General features: G+C 37.9%; 1 long non-coding RNA gene across 7 annotated transcripts in view; it reads right to left on the bottom strand.

Annotated features, from left to right (window-relative positions):
- LOC113460891 (uncharacterized) overlaps positions 1–16,576 on the bottom strand; it is a 33,422-nt gene extending 16,846 nt beyond the window's left edge. For 2 of the 7 annotated variants that reach the window (XR_012580807.1, XR_012580809.1), the window contains exon 1: positions 825–16,574. This is a non-coding gene — a long non-coding RNA (uncharacterized LOC113460891). The other 5 variants (XR_012580808.1, XR_012580810.1, XR_012580811.1 and 2 more) reach the window with 4 other exon arrangements.

The following is a 16,576-nucleotide window of genomic DNA, read 5'->3' as shown; positions in this document are numbered from 1 at the left end:
GAACTTGCTGTTTTCATTTTGTCAGGGTACCTGTTTTATTGGGGATTTTTTTCTCCTATTAAAGCAAAAAATGGTTTGAAATTTATTTTTTTTTAATCATTAATAGATTAAGTTTGTTAAAAGGACTTTCAACCTGGATGGTCACACTGGAAGCGTCTCAGAGTCTATTCCTACTTTACAGTAATCCACCTTCTAGGATTCTGCAAGTACACAAAGCCTGCAAAGACTCAACAAAGTTGAGGATAAAGTCTCAGGTCTGGAAAAAAAGAAAGAGCAGCTTCAGGTTTGGAAGGGAACTTGTAAGAGCTTTGTGTTAGTGTTTTTTAAATGAACAAATTGTTTAGCTGAAGCTCAGATAGAGAGGGGAACATGCAAAAAGAAACCGTGGTGACCCTAGTGTATGTAATACTGTGGTACCAAAATGGGAACAGCCCCGTGAGACATCTGCTCGATTTTTGCTGCTTACACTGCTCATGGGAAAGGCCTGTGATATGCCAGGAGGAAAATGAGAAATAAGAAAAACTTCAAAAAACATGGAACCACTCCCATCACCTGAAGCTTAGACCACACACCTGAAAGGGAGTAACCCACATCCAGCTCGGGTGCACAGCCTGAGCAGCCTTATCTCCCTTTCAACTCAACCATTTTGCACATCTCATATATAATAAGTGCTTGTAAGGGAGGAATTGATTATTTATTTTCTGCTTCTTTAATAATTACAGTAACTTGTAATTATTAAAGAAACAGGAAATAAATAATCAATTTATTTAAAGAAATTGGAAATAATCTGATATTATAAACCTTCATGAATTGCAGCATCTCACCATTGCTGCTATTTGGCTCCCAGTCGGTACAGTTTCTTCCACTTCCTGGCTCCACTGGGGAATACCTGCTCCACTAAGGTTCCAAAGAACCTCCTAAACCAGCCCTGTGTGTGAAGAAGCAGGAAATGTGTGGGCAGTGATATTCGGAGCACATTTGTGACTCAAATACATCACTTCAATAGTCACACAGGCTGTGCACAATACTCATACTGCCTTCTCTGAAAGCACAAGTCAACAACTACTTGCATACAACACTCTAGTCATTTACATAAAATGTGCCCTGACACACCTGAATTTAAGGTGTCACTAGAAAGACAGACAAATCCTTATCAGCTATAGAGTTTCTCTCAGTATTAAACTACTCTGAAGCAGGACCAAGGTGCCAAAGGCCTCATGTTGTAGACCTGTATCATTGCAGACTATAACATTTTAAGCCACTGCCATCCCAGACTGAAGGGGAAGCTGGAGTCAGTGCTGGAGCAAGGCACAGGGGCCTGTCCCATCAGCCTGCAGGCACAGCAGCATCCATGCTGATGCACAGCTCCTAATTCCCAGAGTGGACTTTTGTCCCACTTTTTATCTTGAATTAACATGGCACTTCTTGCAATGTGAAATTGAAACCTAACATATCCTTCTGGTTTGCCTCCACGTTAACCCTCTTAAAACAGATTTATGTCACCAAAGTTAACTTACCATCTCCACACTAAGTAATCTTCTTTCAGGAAAAAACAAATCTATTTCACCCTGGATCAGAGCTCCAAGAAATCTAGTGGCAAGGAAGCCAACACAAGTAATAAAGAGAAAACAACTGAGGGGAAAAAAAAATCTCTGTTTTACACAAAAAATATTTTCTGGATGCTTCTCTGTATAGGTGCCAAACACTATTAACTTACTGATGAGGCCAGCTCCTCAGAGAAGCATAAATTTTCTCATCTTGGGAAGTTATTATTGATTTTCATTTCAAAATAGCACCAGAAGGTACTGCACAGGAGGAGAAACTGCTATTTTATATTGACTGTTTCACATGTAAGTGAACATTGAAGGATGATTCTCTGCTCTTCTTTGCCCCCACAAGCTATCTTAAATCACTTTGAAAATATTATTCTATATAGAATCTGTATTAATAACAAAATTATACCATGCAAAAGAACATCTTGTCAAACAAGTATGCCATGATTACCTGCAAAACCCACTGTACTTGGATACAGAAACTGTGTTTTGTTTTTCTTGTACGTTCTTGCAATGACCCCCATGGCCCTGTGTATCCTCCAGCAGTGCATGGAGCAATGTGACAGGTATCTGTCATGCATAGTTTAATTCTTTTTTAATTAGCCCAAACCCTCAATGAGATTAAAATCAGTAGGGTAGTGTTACCCTCTGCTACATGTTTTACTTTGTGGTGTTTCACTTTGTCAGGCACTTTGCAAATCCCATTCCTTTATCAACACAAAAAGTCTATAATTGTCTAAAGAGAAAAGACTAATAACAAACCTTTGTCCCAGTTTGACAAATACTTTTACTAATTACAACTAGCAAAAAAAGAAAGGGGTGTATTAAGGGAAAGAAGTGTTTTAAAATTAATCTTGTCAAGTTAATATGATCACTTGGTTGCACCCTGCTGCAGTGAAAGCCTGCAAGTTTCTGATGTCTCAAATATTTATAAAATGCAGTGAATTATGGGTAAGGAAAATAAAATCAGAAATATCAATTAATTTACTTTTTGAAGCCACTATTTGCATATCATAGAATCCTAGAATGGTTTTGATTGTAAGGAACCTTAAGGATCATCTAGTTTTAAACCCTCTGCCAAGGGCAGAGATACCTTTCACTGGACCAGTTTGTTCAAAGCCTCCTCCAGCCTAGACTTGAACACTTTCAGGGGAGGGGCATCCACAGTTTCTCTGGGCAACCTGTTCCAGTGCCTCCCCACCCTCACAGTTGAGAAGTTTTTCCTGATACCTAATCTAGACCTTCTCTCTTTCAGTTTGAAGCCATTCCCCCTTGTCCTTTCACTACATACCCATGGCAAATGTTCCTCTCCACCTTTTTTGCAGGCTCTCTCCAGGTACTGGAAGGCCACAATTGGGTTACCCCAAAGCCTTCTCTCCTCCAGGCTGAGCAATCCCAATTCTCTCAGCCATTCCTCACTGGGGACATGCTCCAGCTCCTGATCATCATGTTGGCCCATGTCTGGAATCATTCCAGCAGGCTGATGCCCTTCCAGTGCTGATGTCCTTCCTGTCCTTTCTCTGCATCCCAGTGCACTCCAGGCACTCCCCTGCTTTGTACAGCAGTGATTATTGCACAGCTATCATCTACACAGGGGTGTCTGTTTATTTCTTATATATTATTTTATATATTGTTTATTTATTGTACACATAGTTATTTATATTCACATTTATCCATATATAATTATTTATTATATCTATTATACTATATAATTACATAATAATACTATATTATACATAATAATTATGTAATTATATGAATAAATAAATAAAAATATAAATACATAATTATTACATAATATTAATGTATTGTTTTTTCAATAAATTTTATTAACAAAATAAAATGTATTAAACATTACTTATAATGCATCAAAAAGTTAATGTGTTCGCTTTACCACTTCAACATCAAAGAGGGTATTATGTAGCAATAGTCAAGAAGGGCACACTAAGTAAAACTACCTTTTAATAACTTAATAATATAATCCTGAGCAGATAGAGATTCCCTTCCCATCAAATTTAAAACTGACAAAAAAAGATTTTTCAAGAATTCTCTAAAGCTGCACACCCTAGCAAATAACTCTTTAAATAAATTTCCTCATCCAGCACTCTTATGCAAAATTTTTTAAGAAAAGCTATCACATGACTTTAAAATAATCTTTCTCTCCCTAAAAAATCCTTCAGGAATCTAGATTATCTTTCTAGTGAAGGGTGAAGCTGCTAAGTGTTGGAATTTACTACCCTTCTGCTATCTGTAATTGCACAGCTAAAGGTATTTTATAGATTTATGACTTCCACATCAAAATGAGGAAATATCTATCATTTTCTTAAGGATTAAAAGTTTCTTAATTCCTAGCTATTTGAACTTGCAGTTCAAAATCATCAAGGTGCTTGTGAAAGTGTCCATGTCTGTTAAAACTTAGGAGTTATAGAGTCTTCATTTCAGAATGTACAGTCCTTAAATGGACCCTTTAGAAGCAGGCAGTATCAAAGCTTTTTTTACCCTGGAACTAATTGATATAATAATCCTAATTATTTTGAAATGCAGCATTTAAGCAGCTGTGAGAATACAAGGCCACAAAAGAATGTCCTAATGTATTGTATGCAGTGTATCCCACTCAAACATTTCTGTTCTATCATATTTCACTGAAGCATTTGTGAAAAGTCCCTATTCCTTAATACACCACGCCTGGTGCTGTCAGCATGCTGAGTGCCTCTCTTTGGTCTCACAACATTATTTCTCTTTATTTTTTTATTATCTTTGGCATCAGCTTATCCCAAACATGTGTTACCCTTGGAAAAAGCACATTAAAAATACACGCTGCTAAACTCACTCTTGAAACGCACGGTGTTGGCAGGGGAGACATGCACTCAAGGATTAATTAAAAAATGTGCTGTAAACCAGGAGCATATCAGTTGTAAATAACACAGGAGATAGATCTATGTATGCATATTAGCTGACTGCAGCCTTGCTACTTTGCCAGTGGGATACAACCATGGAAAAGCAGATGCCACCCAAGTGTGAACCAGATAAACTATTTCTTATTAGACTAAAGTTAAAATGTATGCCATTGCTTAAAGCACCTGAGAGATCTCGCACAGATCTTTTCCATCACGTCTGTGGAAGGAGAAACAGGTGAAAAACTGGATAAATTTCCAGAGGGAAGTGCTTTTAAGAGCAAGGCTCAAAAATTTTTGCTTGTTTAGTCTAGTAGAAATAAAAACTGATACAGGAAATAATTATTCTCTAGAAACACAATAGGGTGGTAAACAGTGGGCAAGGAAAAAAACTATTTACCCTAGCAGACAATGTTGGCACAAGAACAAATGGGTGTAATTTGGCCATGAATATATTTAGGCTGGAAGCTAGAAAGATTCTGGCTATAAAAGTGGTGAGGTTCTAGAGTAGTTTTTCAGTACAAGTTGTGGGGACAAAAAAATAACAGCTCAAGCTACTTAATAATAAGGATTATTGAGTTCATCAAAAATGCCACAAGCACAGTTCTCTTGGTAAGCAAAAGTCTGCATTTTGATCATCCAAGAGATTGTTTCCATCATTGTTTGCCTATCCCCTGAAGGTGTAAGGTAGAATAAAAAACCAAAATATTGATATTAAACTTGATTTATGTGTACAGTGTTAAAAATAGTCCTTAAGTAAGTGCCATTCATATGTAAATGGCCTCTGTAATTATATTTGTGCTTTGCAACAGGAAAACAATTTAACGTGATAAATAGGCATTGCACTGTATTTAATGGTTGGAAGCTAATTCTTTTTAATGTGAAGATGCAATTTGTCACATTCTAATTTTCCTGGGGTTTATAGTGTATCTTTCTTCTACTTTTATTTTGCCTTGTTTTCTTTAAAGGTGTAGACAACAGTATTATCACTGTGTGGACAACAGAGAGACACAGATGGAAAATAACATCTGCCTATTTATTTATACCAGTTGAGCCACATTTGGCCCCTGAGTTCCTCAGATGAGCATCTGCTGTTAGTCAAAATCAGTACTAAGGAAAAAAGCCCCTGATGCTCACCACGGAAAGATGGAATCTGAATATCAGGAGGAAAGAAGCAAGCAAAAACCAAACATATTTGAGTTAGAAGAATAACTTAAAGTTCAGAAAGGATGTCCAAAGAAAACAAGGGATATGTTGTGAAGCTAACTTCCACTAACACAGAGAGAATTTGCTGAGATTGCAGTCAGGGGTTTAGTCTAGAGACCCAACAAGAAAGCACTTAGGGTTTTCTTGTGCAGCTTCTGATGCCTGTTATAGTCTCACTATTAATAGCTAATAAATATATCTCACCCAACACTGTAGTGGCTCTTGAGATTCAGATCTGTGGTATACCACTATACCATCTGAAGACCTACAGTTCTTTAAAAACTAGTCTGTGTTCTCTCATCAGCAAAGCCAAGCAGCAGAAAGAAAACCAAAACATTGCAAAGGCAAAATAGTGATATTTCTCTATCAGTGTGAAACTATAAATAAGTGACGGAACCCTATTGAAAATAAAGTTAAATGACTGCATATACATAAAGCTTTGATAAAAAGTCTTATTTGCATGTGCATGTGTGCCCATATGCATGTAATTATAAATGTATTTTTGTCATAAATTATTTATGATTTGTCTTCTCTGTAAACCCCTTTGCAAATGATCTACTATGGAAGAAACTGTGTAATCAACTGCATAGCTGTTAGCTTATTGTAAAAATGTCAAAACATAACTCAATATTCAGTTCCATTTAATTCAATTCACTTTCTTATGAAAATGTTTTTTCTCTCTTTTTTTAACCTCTTCTTACCTGTATTTGCTAGCTACTGTGTTCAGCAGCTTTTGCCATTCACATCTATCAGAAGCTATGGGCCTGAAGGCCTCAGTAAACTTTTGGGAGGACACCATGCCTTGTCTGTGAAACACAGGAATGTGTTTCCCCTCTGTGAAGTCTGGTCTGCCCATCCCAATAGCAGCCGGCCACCAGGTGGGACTTGGTAAAGTTTTACTGTGGCTTGTAAATGAATAGCCTCTGATTTAGCTTTTGAAAGTGAAACTGCAGTTTCCGAGGAGGAGAAACAAAGAGAAGCCACCGTAAGTGCCGGGTTATTGTGTGTTTCTGAAGGCTGTACACAATGGAAATGCAACTACAATATTGGATGAAATTTAACACTTTTGGTGGGATCAGTGCTCAGAAGAGGTCAGAGACATGAAAGCAAAGGGGTCTCTCTGCACTAAATTTTACACCTTAGCTAGTGGTGAAGAGGTTGTGAGCAAGCCCCAAATCATTGGTAAGAATCCAAAAGATGTTTTGGCTTATACTCAGCAGCACATCCTGCCAAAGCTGATTCTTAAAATGCAATGAAGAGGACCAGATTTTAGTCCTGCCCCTTCTAGCTTCTGACTCATGTCTCAATCCTGCACCCCACACCCCACTGCTAGCAGTCTCTGTTTATTAGTTACATTCAACCTGAATTTATGATCTCCAGGTTTTACTTAAGACTCATGTCTCTGCTGTGGTGCAATGCAACAGACAAGACCCAAAATTCTGTTCTGAGTAGTTTTCCAGCTCTGAAAGGATTCATTATTTAACTAGCAAACTGAGCTTCAAAGAATGAAATTAGTAGAAAGGCTCTAGTGGTCATCAGCATTGGACATATGGAGAAATAGAGGCAGTAATCCATGGATTCTGATTTATCTTTGTTCTGGACTAGTTTGAATTTCTGTCTGGCATTTGGATGTGCTGACTTTTGAAGTAAGCTTTCTCAACAGACTATGCTCTAATGCAGCATGAAAATTTAATATTTGGGATGATATTAAACACACTTTCATTACCCTTGGTGGTGTCAGAAAACTGAATAAACTGAATAAATCAGAAATAATATCAGAAAACTGAATAAACCAGTTTTGGAGTAAGGAAAAATATTTAAAAATAAAGTACTTTGCAAATGGCGATAAATCTTAAAAGAGGTGGGGGGGAAGAGTAAATATACTTTTAAGAAACTTGGTGACAGGCACTTCTAAAATATTTATCCGTCATCAATGAAAATTGCATTCCTGATTGTGCAAAAGCTTCCTTGTCCCTTTGTATAACTTCACCTCACTCATTTAAATCATTTTCTCATGTAGATACAGCAAGATTGACTAAACTCACAGCCCTGATGCAGGTTAATGACCACTTTTTTTCAAACTGAGTACCCAGCCAAACTTTATAGTTGCAGTAATTTAAAAACCAAATGCACACAATGGAAATATTCCCAAATACTTTTGGTGTAAATTGCTTATCTGTCTAAACCAAGAAGTTTTCCAACTTCTGATATTCCAGGACATGTTAGTTTATTTTCTAGATTTTCTTATTTCAAATCTGTCTCTTAAAATTCATTGTTCTATCTGTGGGTAGGGAAAATCAGCAACTTACTGTGAATTGTTTAAATGAAAATACAGAAACTTCCATGTTACCGTGGTAGGTTGTTACATGAGCATGAAAATATCTGGTTTTTACATCGTATTTAACTGAGCACTGATAAATATACAGAATATTGGCTACCTCATGTCTAGAAGTCTTTGTCCAGGCCTGATAAGTTCTTAAAACTCTGAATAAGACACAGGAAATGTACAAAACTGGTGCTGACAGAAGAAAAGATTTTCAAGACTTCCATGCATATTAAACCATTTTTTGCTACATGTAAGTTTATGAATGCTGTAAGAATGACTGGTTAAGGGTATTATTATTGTTATTTCTAACATCTAATCAGGTCTGAAAGCAGTTATTCTTTGGAGGGAGTGGGAGTCACACTTTCTTTTAAATGCAATCATCAATTCATCACTGTGGGTGCATTTCATTTTTGATGAAAAAAGGTAAGAGCTTTGCAATAAGGCTGTTCTAAACCTGGGTTACTCTTGTAATATGAATCTTTCAGCTATAACTTATAGCTTTGTTATATGTTTTCTAAAAATTTTCTTCTTTATCTGAAAATGGTATATTTTCTTCTCAAATATTTAGTGATTATTCTTCCTTCATATAAAAATCGACTCCAAAGTATGGACCTTTTGTTTCCCTTCATACAATGCCTTGCACAATAAGACTGGTTTCTCTTGACAGGTATTGTGATTACATATATAGTAATGCAAATATTTTCCACTGTGCTCTTATGAATGCACAGAAATTGTGGAAGAAAGTAGACTACTTACCCACAAATAATATAAAATATCTGGCTAGAAATACGTACCTGCCTAGAGTCCCTAGGCTACTGCTGTACTGGAAGATGAAAGGACCTCTCCAAATTTGAAACAAAAAGGAGATTGGGATTCCTTCAGTACTACATTAAGACAGCATTTTAATGCTTTATGAATAAACAAAAAATATGGTTAGGCATTCAGTAATTTTCACACATTTATGATACTCCTTGACAACTATATTTTATTTTTAGTCCCTAACATTACCAAAGTACCACTGAAACTTCAAAATCTTTGGAGTAGCCAATTTTATAACTTTTGTGTATTTGCTAGTGATCAAAATTCCCCCAAGTTGTGCTTGTATGTACATATGTATACATATATGTATTTATCTCAAACACAAACTTAGGATGTTCTCATTGTTCTTAAGGAGCATGAACTCTGTGCTCAAGACAAACTCTTAATGAGCAGCAATTCCGCCTTTTTGTCCTCATTTCCTGAAGAGCCTGCTCCTAATTTACCACACACAGCACTAATGATGGGAGCACTGCTTTCCACCAGGATTTCCCCCAACTGTTACTGATTCATTATGTGACTCACATTTGTTAAAGAAATTATTTTCATGAAGTGCCCTGTAAGGTGAAAGAATTGTGTTTAGCAGTACTTATTTACAAAAGTAAAATAAAGACTCAAAGATTATGGCTACAAGTATTGTCTAAATTGAGGCAAACAGTCAGAAACACCAGAAAATTACTTTCTTTTTTTGTTTTTTTTTCCCCCCATCCTGCACATACTCCAGATTCTGCTCTGAAAGCTCAGGAAGTCACACACACTCTGAGGCATTCAGAAGATGAGACCACATGTCCTTAATTTTTTTTAAGTAATTACCTTGCATTAAGTTCTGTGGCAGAGGAAGGGATGCACTCCAACTTCTAAATATAAAAGAACAAACACAGAATACAAAAAATACAAACTGCAAGCAATTCATGACCACATCAATCCCATCAGCTTGCAAAGACAGGCTGCACCTCATGAAAAGCTGGTAAGTTTAGTACAAGCTTTGAGGAAAAACCTTACCTTTTGACAAAAGGAGTTGTAACAACTCATGCTTACTTGCATGCATAACAAAGGGCATGCTATGTCACTCAAAGGAAAAGCAAAAATGCCATTGCCAAAAAGGCCAGTTTAAGTGGGATGTAGCTGCTTAAGCCAAATATGAAATATACATTCACTTTACAGATATTATGGGTGTAGGTGCATAGGCAGCTGCATTTGCATGCAAGTTAAATGTAATGCTCACTATGTTTGAGTAAACATCCGTGTAGTCTCTTGGGTTATGGACCCTTTTTCCACAATCTCGATTGACAATTTAAATTTTCTCCATGACTTGGAGCGTCACACATGATAGTCGTGCTAGGTATAAATTTGACTAGTTTGCAGAAGAGCTGCCTTTGAAAACATAGAAATTAAAGATGTTCCTATTCCTCTTTAATTACTTAACAATGGTGTTTTCCCCCTTTTGCTTTGGAGGAGAGTCAGAAGTGTGCCATGTCCATGCCCCTCTGCACACCTGCCTCTCCCCTGGGCCCCCAACCAGAACATTGCCTTTAGGAGCACAAGATGAGGAATCTCATCTTTTCTCATCCTCAGTGAAACTTCTTACCTGCAGGTTAGAGGGGTAGCCAGTTCTTGGGACTGCTGTGCCACTGGAGGTGGGTTTTGAATGAACACAGGCAGAAGAAACAGAAACAGGTGAGTCCAACATATGGCTTTTCTATTGAGCATTTCAGAGTGTAACTGTGTATAATTTAGCTGTACATTTATTTCTGCACTATCTCTGTGAAGCATTGAGTATAAGTGAACACTACAGTGGCAACACCATAATCTATCAATTTATATTTTTTCCATTTCAACAACATTTCCCAGTTTAGCACACAACTGCTAATTTGTTGTGCGTGCTTCATTATGCATGACCATCTACAAATGAAATATAGCATTGCAAATATTATTTTGAACAGAGTTCCTTGGTAAACTTTGAGGCAAGGCCTGTGGCAGAAATAATGTCAAATGTAGTTAGAAAAGAAAAAAATCCCTTATTGTTTTGAGCAAAACTTTGGCCATGTTTTGAATTCCCGCTCATTTTTAACTATGGGGTTTTTTAAGAACAAGTTCTAACACAGTAAGAAGTTTAACCTGACCTGGAAAACCCCCAGCAAGAATCTCTGTTGGCATGAGACCTGGGAAACCCATTGCCTCTTCTGCAATTCCCATTTAGGTTTTCATTTCCCTCTTTAGGTTGGTCAGAAATAATTTGATTTTCAGAACTTCTGGTTATGTTACCCAGCTAAAAGCACAGGGCAGGTGTACATTTGTAGTCCATAAAGAAACTGAACTGATGCTGTGAAATGCAGTGCAAATACTTTTAAAGCCAAAAAAAGGGGTTTGATCTTATCTGTATAGCATAAAATGACATGGCAAAATTATTTACCTTTATCACATCCTGGAGTTATGACATCAAAGAGGAAGGAAGCTGCTCAGGTATTTTAATTGTGTCAGTGAACCACTTGGATTTTCTTCTGTTTAACTCTGAATTTCCTGTGTCAAAAATTATTGGTTTGGAAATACTGCTGTTTTCATTTCAAGTTACATTGGACTTAACTTTCTCCCTAATGTTTTTCTTTGGGGATGATGGTGTGAAATTCACAGCAGCCAGAATGCAGGGGAATCTAGCAATTCTTCATACATAATCATTAATAATATATTTCTCTACATTCTTAAGGGATCATATTTCCATAGGCAGTTGCAATTAATTCAAAGCAACAGTAAAGAGAAAAAAACCCGCAATGAAACCCACAACAGACACCCTATCCTCAGGGCTCTTGTCCAAATAGATACAACCACTACAGATCAGAACTTGTGTGTTTTATAGCAGATGATAATGCAGAATTGACAAACAAGTGAGCACAAATATTATCAACTATGGGTGAGAAGGTCCCTTTGGTTGTCAAATAAACCTGTCCTGAGATGTTGATTTCGGTGTATGTTTTGCTCAGGGCTTGTGTCCTGGTGGACAGAAAGGATCTTCTGTTCAGTGTTGTATCAACTATACATGACTGTGATAATCAAGGAGGAAAACACCCAACAAAATAGCAGCAACTTTCACAAAAAGAATGAAACGGAAGGAAATTATTGGATCTATCTTTTATGTTGATGGCACAGGGAGACTTGTTAGTAAATTCTGAGGTAATAGAATGGGCCCCAATATGTTTTTCATGTGTGTGGTTGCATCATGGTTGCTGCCTAGCTGCAGATAGGGGTCCACCAAATGCATGGGAGTAATTTTACTAAGGTGGATATCTGCGTTTAGTTGGAAACTCATGAAAAGAAGGGGTTTGTCCATCATTTGCCATTGCAGATTGATTTATAGACAAGTATAAAACAGTGAAAAGCAGGTATAAAACCAGACTAATGCATCTTTTGATATGATGAGTAGTAACTGTTGAATTCCTGTTGCTGAAATTAGTGGCCTTATGTTAGAAGGTTCATGTTGTTGTCTGCCATTTATTTTGACACATATAATTATAAATACGAAACACTTCAGCTATAGCTATCTGATAGAAAATACAGAAAATCATGGATGATCTAACTTGACTACATTTTAATACTTTCTATTAAGTAATATTGCTAATATTCTCTTCACAATCCTGCAACTGGAAAAGTTTAAAGGCTTTTTTTCCCCTTTTGCATGTGCAGTATATCCTGCTGACAGACTGCAATCCTGCTACCTTTGAAACACACATCATGCCAAATGGCAGAGTTCACTTCCCAAGGTTTCCAAGCTTTTCCAGAGTACTTTTAGCAGTCTCACAGATACTCTCACCTCCTGAGTGTGCTGTCCTAACAGTGTCTGGCAAATCCTGCAGGAGCTCACACTGGCAAACAGCACTAGGCCGGACCAGCATAGCGTGTTTTGGAACGTGAGGCCAGTATGGAGCAGTGGGAGAAAGCCAGTGGCATGCTTAAAGCTCAATAACAGAAACACAAAGTTAGAGGACTCCAGCACAGTTCCACAGAAGGATTAGTTTCGGGCCCTTATGTGAGGCCACCAATAGTTTGTGAGCGTTCCCTTAGCTCTGCTCTGCCCTTGTTAGTGAGGACACCTTGCTCCCCATGGCCAGCTGATCTCTACAGGCTGTTGCAGCAGATAAGACTGATAAAAAATTAGGGTTGTAAATACTCCATGAAATCCAGTTGGTTAACCATGGTTTCAATGCAGTATATGATACTGGAGGAGTGTGGCAGTGTTAATAATACCGTAAGTGCTGCCAGGTACTTGTATGGTATTTTGCAAAACATTCACATATATGTTTGCATGGTCCTTGCAGTATAGTACTTATGTCAGTATATGTTATATTTCTGTACATAAAAACATAAAATGTCCTTCATAAAATAGTTAAATCGCAATGACTAGTTCTCTTCAGCAAAGTTCAGTCTAAATGTCTTGATTTTATTACCACAGTAACTTAAAGCAGGTGTTACACTTTTACCAAAGTTTCAGAATTTGCTCTCAGTTTTTTCTTTGTTAAGTTTCAAATACTATGTGAAAACGAAGAATATAAATATAAGTATAGCACTGAATGGATGAATTATCTCCATATAGTGTAGTACCTTCAGAGTGTGTTGTCTAAGAACAGCATGTTGCTAAATCACATTACTGAATCATTTAAAATTTGAGACTTTTGTATAATCATATTTTGTGCCCTTTCAAGTTCCTTTGTTATAACAGCTCAAGCTGTAAAGCCTTTTGCCCCTTCTACCTCTAGAGAAGAGTCTCCACTAATACACTGAAAATTTAGAAGTACAGTAAAATGTGTTTTGAAAAGACAAAATATACAAAAAGCGAAGGTTTCAAGACTATTAGTATTTAGGTAGAATAGGCACTTATTTGACAACAGTAAAGAGCAAAAGATTAATGCAAACAAAATCTGTAAATTGTTTTTGTATAGCATTTTTAGAAGTGTATTTTCAATAAAAATCCATATTTTAAATATGCTTTCTTGCGCAGTTTTAACGTGAACAAATATTGAAACATTTAATTAGATGCCACGAGATCATGCTGTATTATATAACTATGTGCTGTAAACATGCGTTTCCCTTAACAGAAATACAACACCACCATAGAAATAAGAAGAAATACTGCTTACCTTCCTTCCTTAGAAAATATTCCCTGAAGGCAGAGTAAATCTGATTATAAAATGAAAAACAAGCCTGAAGTGTACAACTCACACACACACAAACAGCAGATACAGTCGCCTCCATGCCTGCTTCTAGCCTTCTGTACGTTTCTCACTTCTTCACATTCTACTTATGCCACAAGGACTCAAACTATGCTTAAAATACTATTCTGCAGCATAGCTGTAGCCACCAACATATTGCATAAATGGTACTTACTGTTCCAGAAGTCACGCATCATCCTATAGGAAATTTACACCTTCAAAAGAGGGATTTGTTACAAGTGAGCAGATTGCAGCAAAACACAGCGCCTGGCTTGTTAGAGAAAGTTGTTACTTTCAGAAATCAGCACATATTCATTAACAGAGCACAGTAGCTTTACATTTCTGTATGTGCATGCATACCCACACACACACACACACACACACACACACACACACACGCAGAAGGAGTCACAGCCTGTCTCTCACAACCACATGCTAATTGCTGAATGGGGGGAAAATCTTGTTAGTATTACGTGCAATGATTTCTCTTGACCGTGGCTTTTGCATACATTTTTCACATCGCACGACCAAGACCTGTGATGCTACAAAGCATTTCCACCTCACACAGGAGTAATTATTCACATAAGGCACCGAACTCTTTTTGGCTTCCCCAGTGAGAGCGCTACAACTGCAGCAGCAGGGCAGGGTCCCTGTGCTGGCACTCACTTGCTGCAGTCTTTGTGCATGAGTATACATTATAAACTAATTAGTAACACAAAGACATCTGATACCCAAGCACTACAGAAAATCATAGAGAATCAATCAGATCCTACAGCAGGCATGTAGATTGGCTGTAAAAACATTTAACAGCAGGTAGATTTTTTTTCCTGTGCTGTCAAAGTCAAAGGTACCAAAAGGAAGCACACACTAAGGCATTTTTGTTCCACTGTGATATTGATCCAATGCCAGACGTGGTGAAACACAATGGGCACACAGTCAGACTTGGTAAATTAGGTAGATTAGAGATCATTTGATGGTATTCTATTGTTGCTATTGTAATCACAGTAATTTTCACTGGTAATGGTGCTTCGTGATGAAGTGTGGTTCTCACAGGATAATTGTGAAAGGTATCGAAAGATTCAGGGTGTAGCATCTGGTTTTAAAAGCTCTTCAGATTCAAATTGGCATTTTACTTTATCTTGAAAATTTATTAGAGATTCAGATCATGCCGGTTTAAATGGAAAGGTGAAAGCAGGGTAATTTCAATCTATGAATTATTCAGATTCAGACTGGTGAAATTGCCATCCATGAACTGATTCTCTGACAGTCTCTTTTGCAGAGCCTCCATTATGCTTGTCATTTTTATTTCTTTATCTACAATCTCTCCCTCAGTTACTGAGCTCGTCCCTTAGGGCTGCGCTTCACAAACCAAGTATTTAAAATTGGCAATAACCTAAATGTGTTGCTGTCTCGAATCGCAGTCTCCACAGGCTGTCTTTTCCAAATCATTAAAAGCCACATTCACGATGGTGTCTGTTAGGCTCTTCGATTAGATGAATTAAATTTAAAAAACACAAAAAGCCAGCAAAGAGAAGAGACCAGGGTGTCATATCGAAGAAGAGCTATGTTCCTGTAACAGTCCAGCAAAGAAAGTGGTGCTTTGTGCTTGTTCCTTTGTTGTCAGTGTAACCCATTCTAGTTGCATAGCATCACGCAGAAAGAAACAACTGTTAAAGCAGGCTGACTTCATGCCCCGGTTTCCAGCAGGAGCAGATAAGGACTGCGTTATAGACAGACTAATCCACGCAAATGTACAGGCAGAGACCAACCGCAATTAACAGCTTCTTACAGCCAAGAGAAACAGAAGCAGCAGCAGTAGTTGTTGCAGTTGTAGTATTTGTAGTATTAGAAGAAGAAGCGACTGGGTACCCGAAAGGGTTTCATTCTCTCAGACTCCAACTGATACAGATTGCAATCCCAGAGACTCTCCACTTGATGGCTGGTTGTGTCATTGCTAGTCGACTGCTGCCCTGTATCCAGAAGGACTGGGGCTGATTTAGGTCAGAGAGTCTGGTTTCTTGTTTGAGCTTTGCCCTAACTGATGTAAGAAATTGCGGCAATCTGCATCACCAGTCTATCTGACCCTGGGAGGCTGGCACAGCTTCGGCCGTGGAGTACCTGCAAAAGGCCCCAGTCGGACGGACAGTGACAAGTGCCATCTCCTTCATCCTATTGCTGCAGGTACATCACCGTAGCATAAAGAAAAAACCCCTCTCAGTACGCAAAGTGGGAAATCAGGCGTTCTTCCTCAGAGGCAATTTGGGTACAGAGCTCCGAGCAATCCCTGCTCAGCTGAAAATGCTGCCAGGCGGAAGCCAACACATCCAAGCTGTGTCTGTTCCTACGCTAACACCAGGAATATTCCCCTCATATGAAAAAGATAAGAATGAAAAAAAATCTATGCTGCTTTGTGCCTGGTTCTATGCGTCTGCTTTGCCGCACTGCGACTAGAAAACTGCAGCAGTAAGAGCTCTGGCAGTTGCGATAATGTAGAAAGCAGCAGCTCTGTGACACAGCAGTCAGCTGACTCGCAGTGTTATCATTCAATGTCCTCTATAGAATAAGGCCAGTTTCTAAGGT

This window comes from Zonotrichia albicollis, chromosome 1 (genome assembly GCF_047830755.1).
Source record: "Zonotrichia albicollis isolate bZonAlb1 chromosome 1, bZonAlb1.hap1, whole genome shotgun sequence".
Taxonomy (NCBI): domain Eukaryota; kingdom Metazoa; phylum Chordata; class Aves; order Passeriformes; family Passerellidae; genus Zonotrichia; species Zonotrichia albicollis.
Note: the sequence above shows the minus strand (reverse complement) of the source record. Positions and strands in the feature narration are given on the sequence as shown.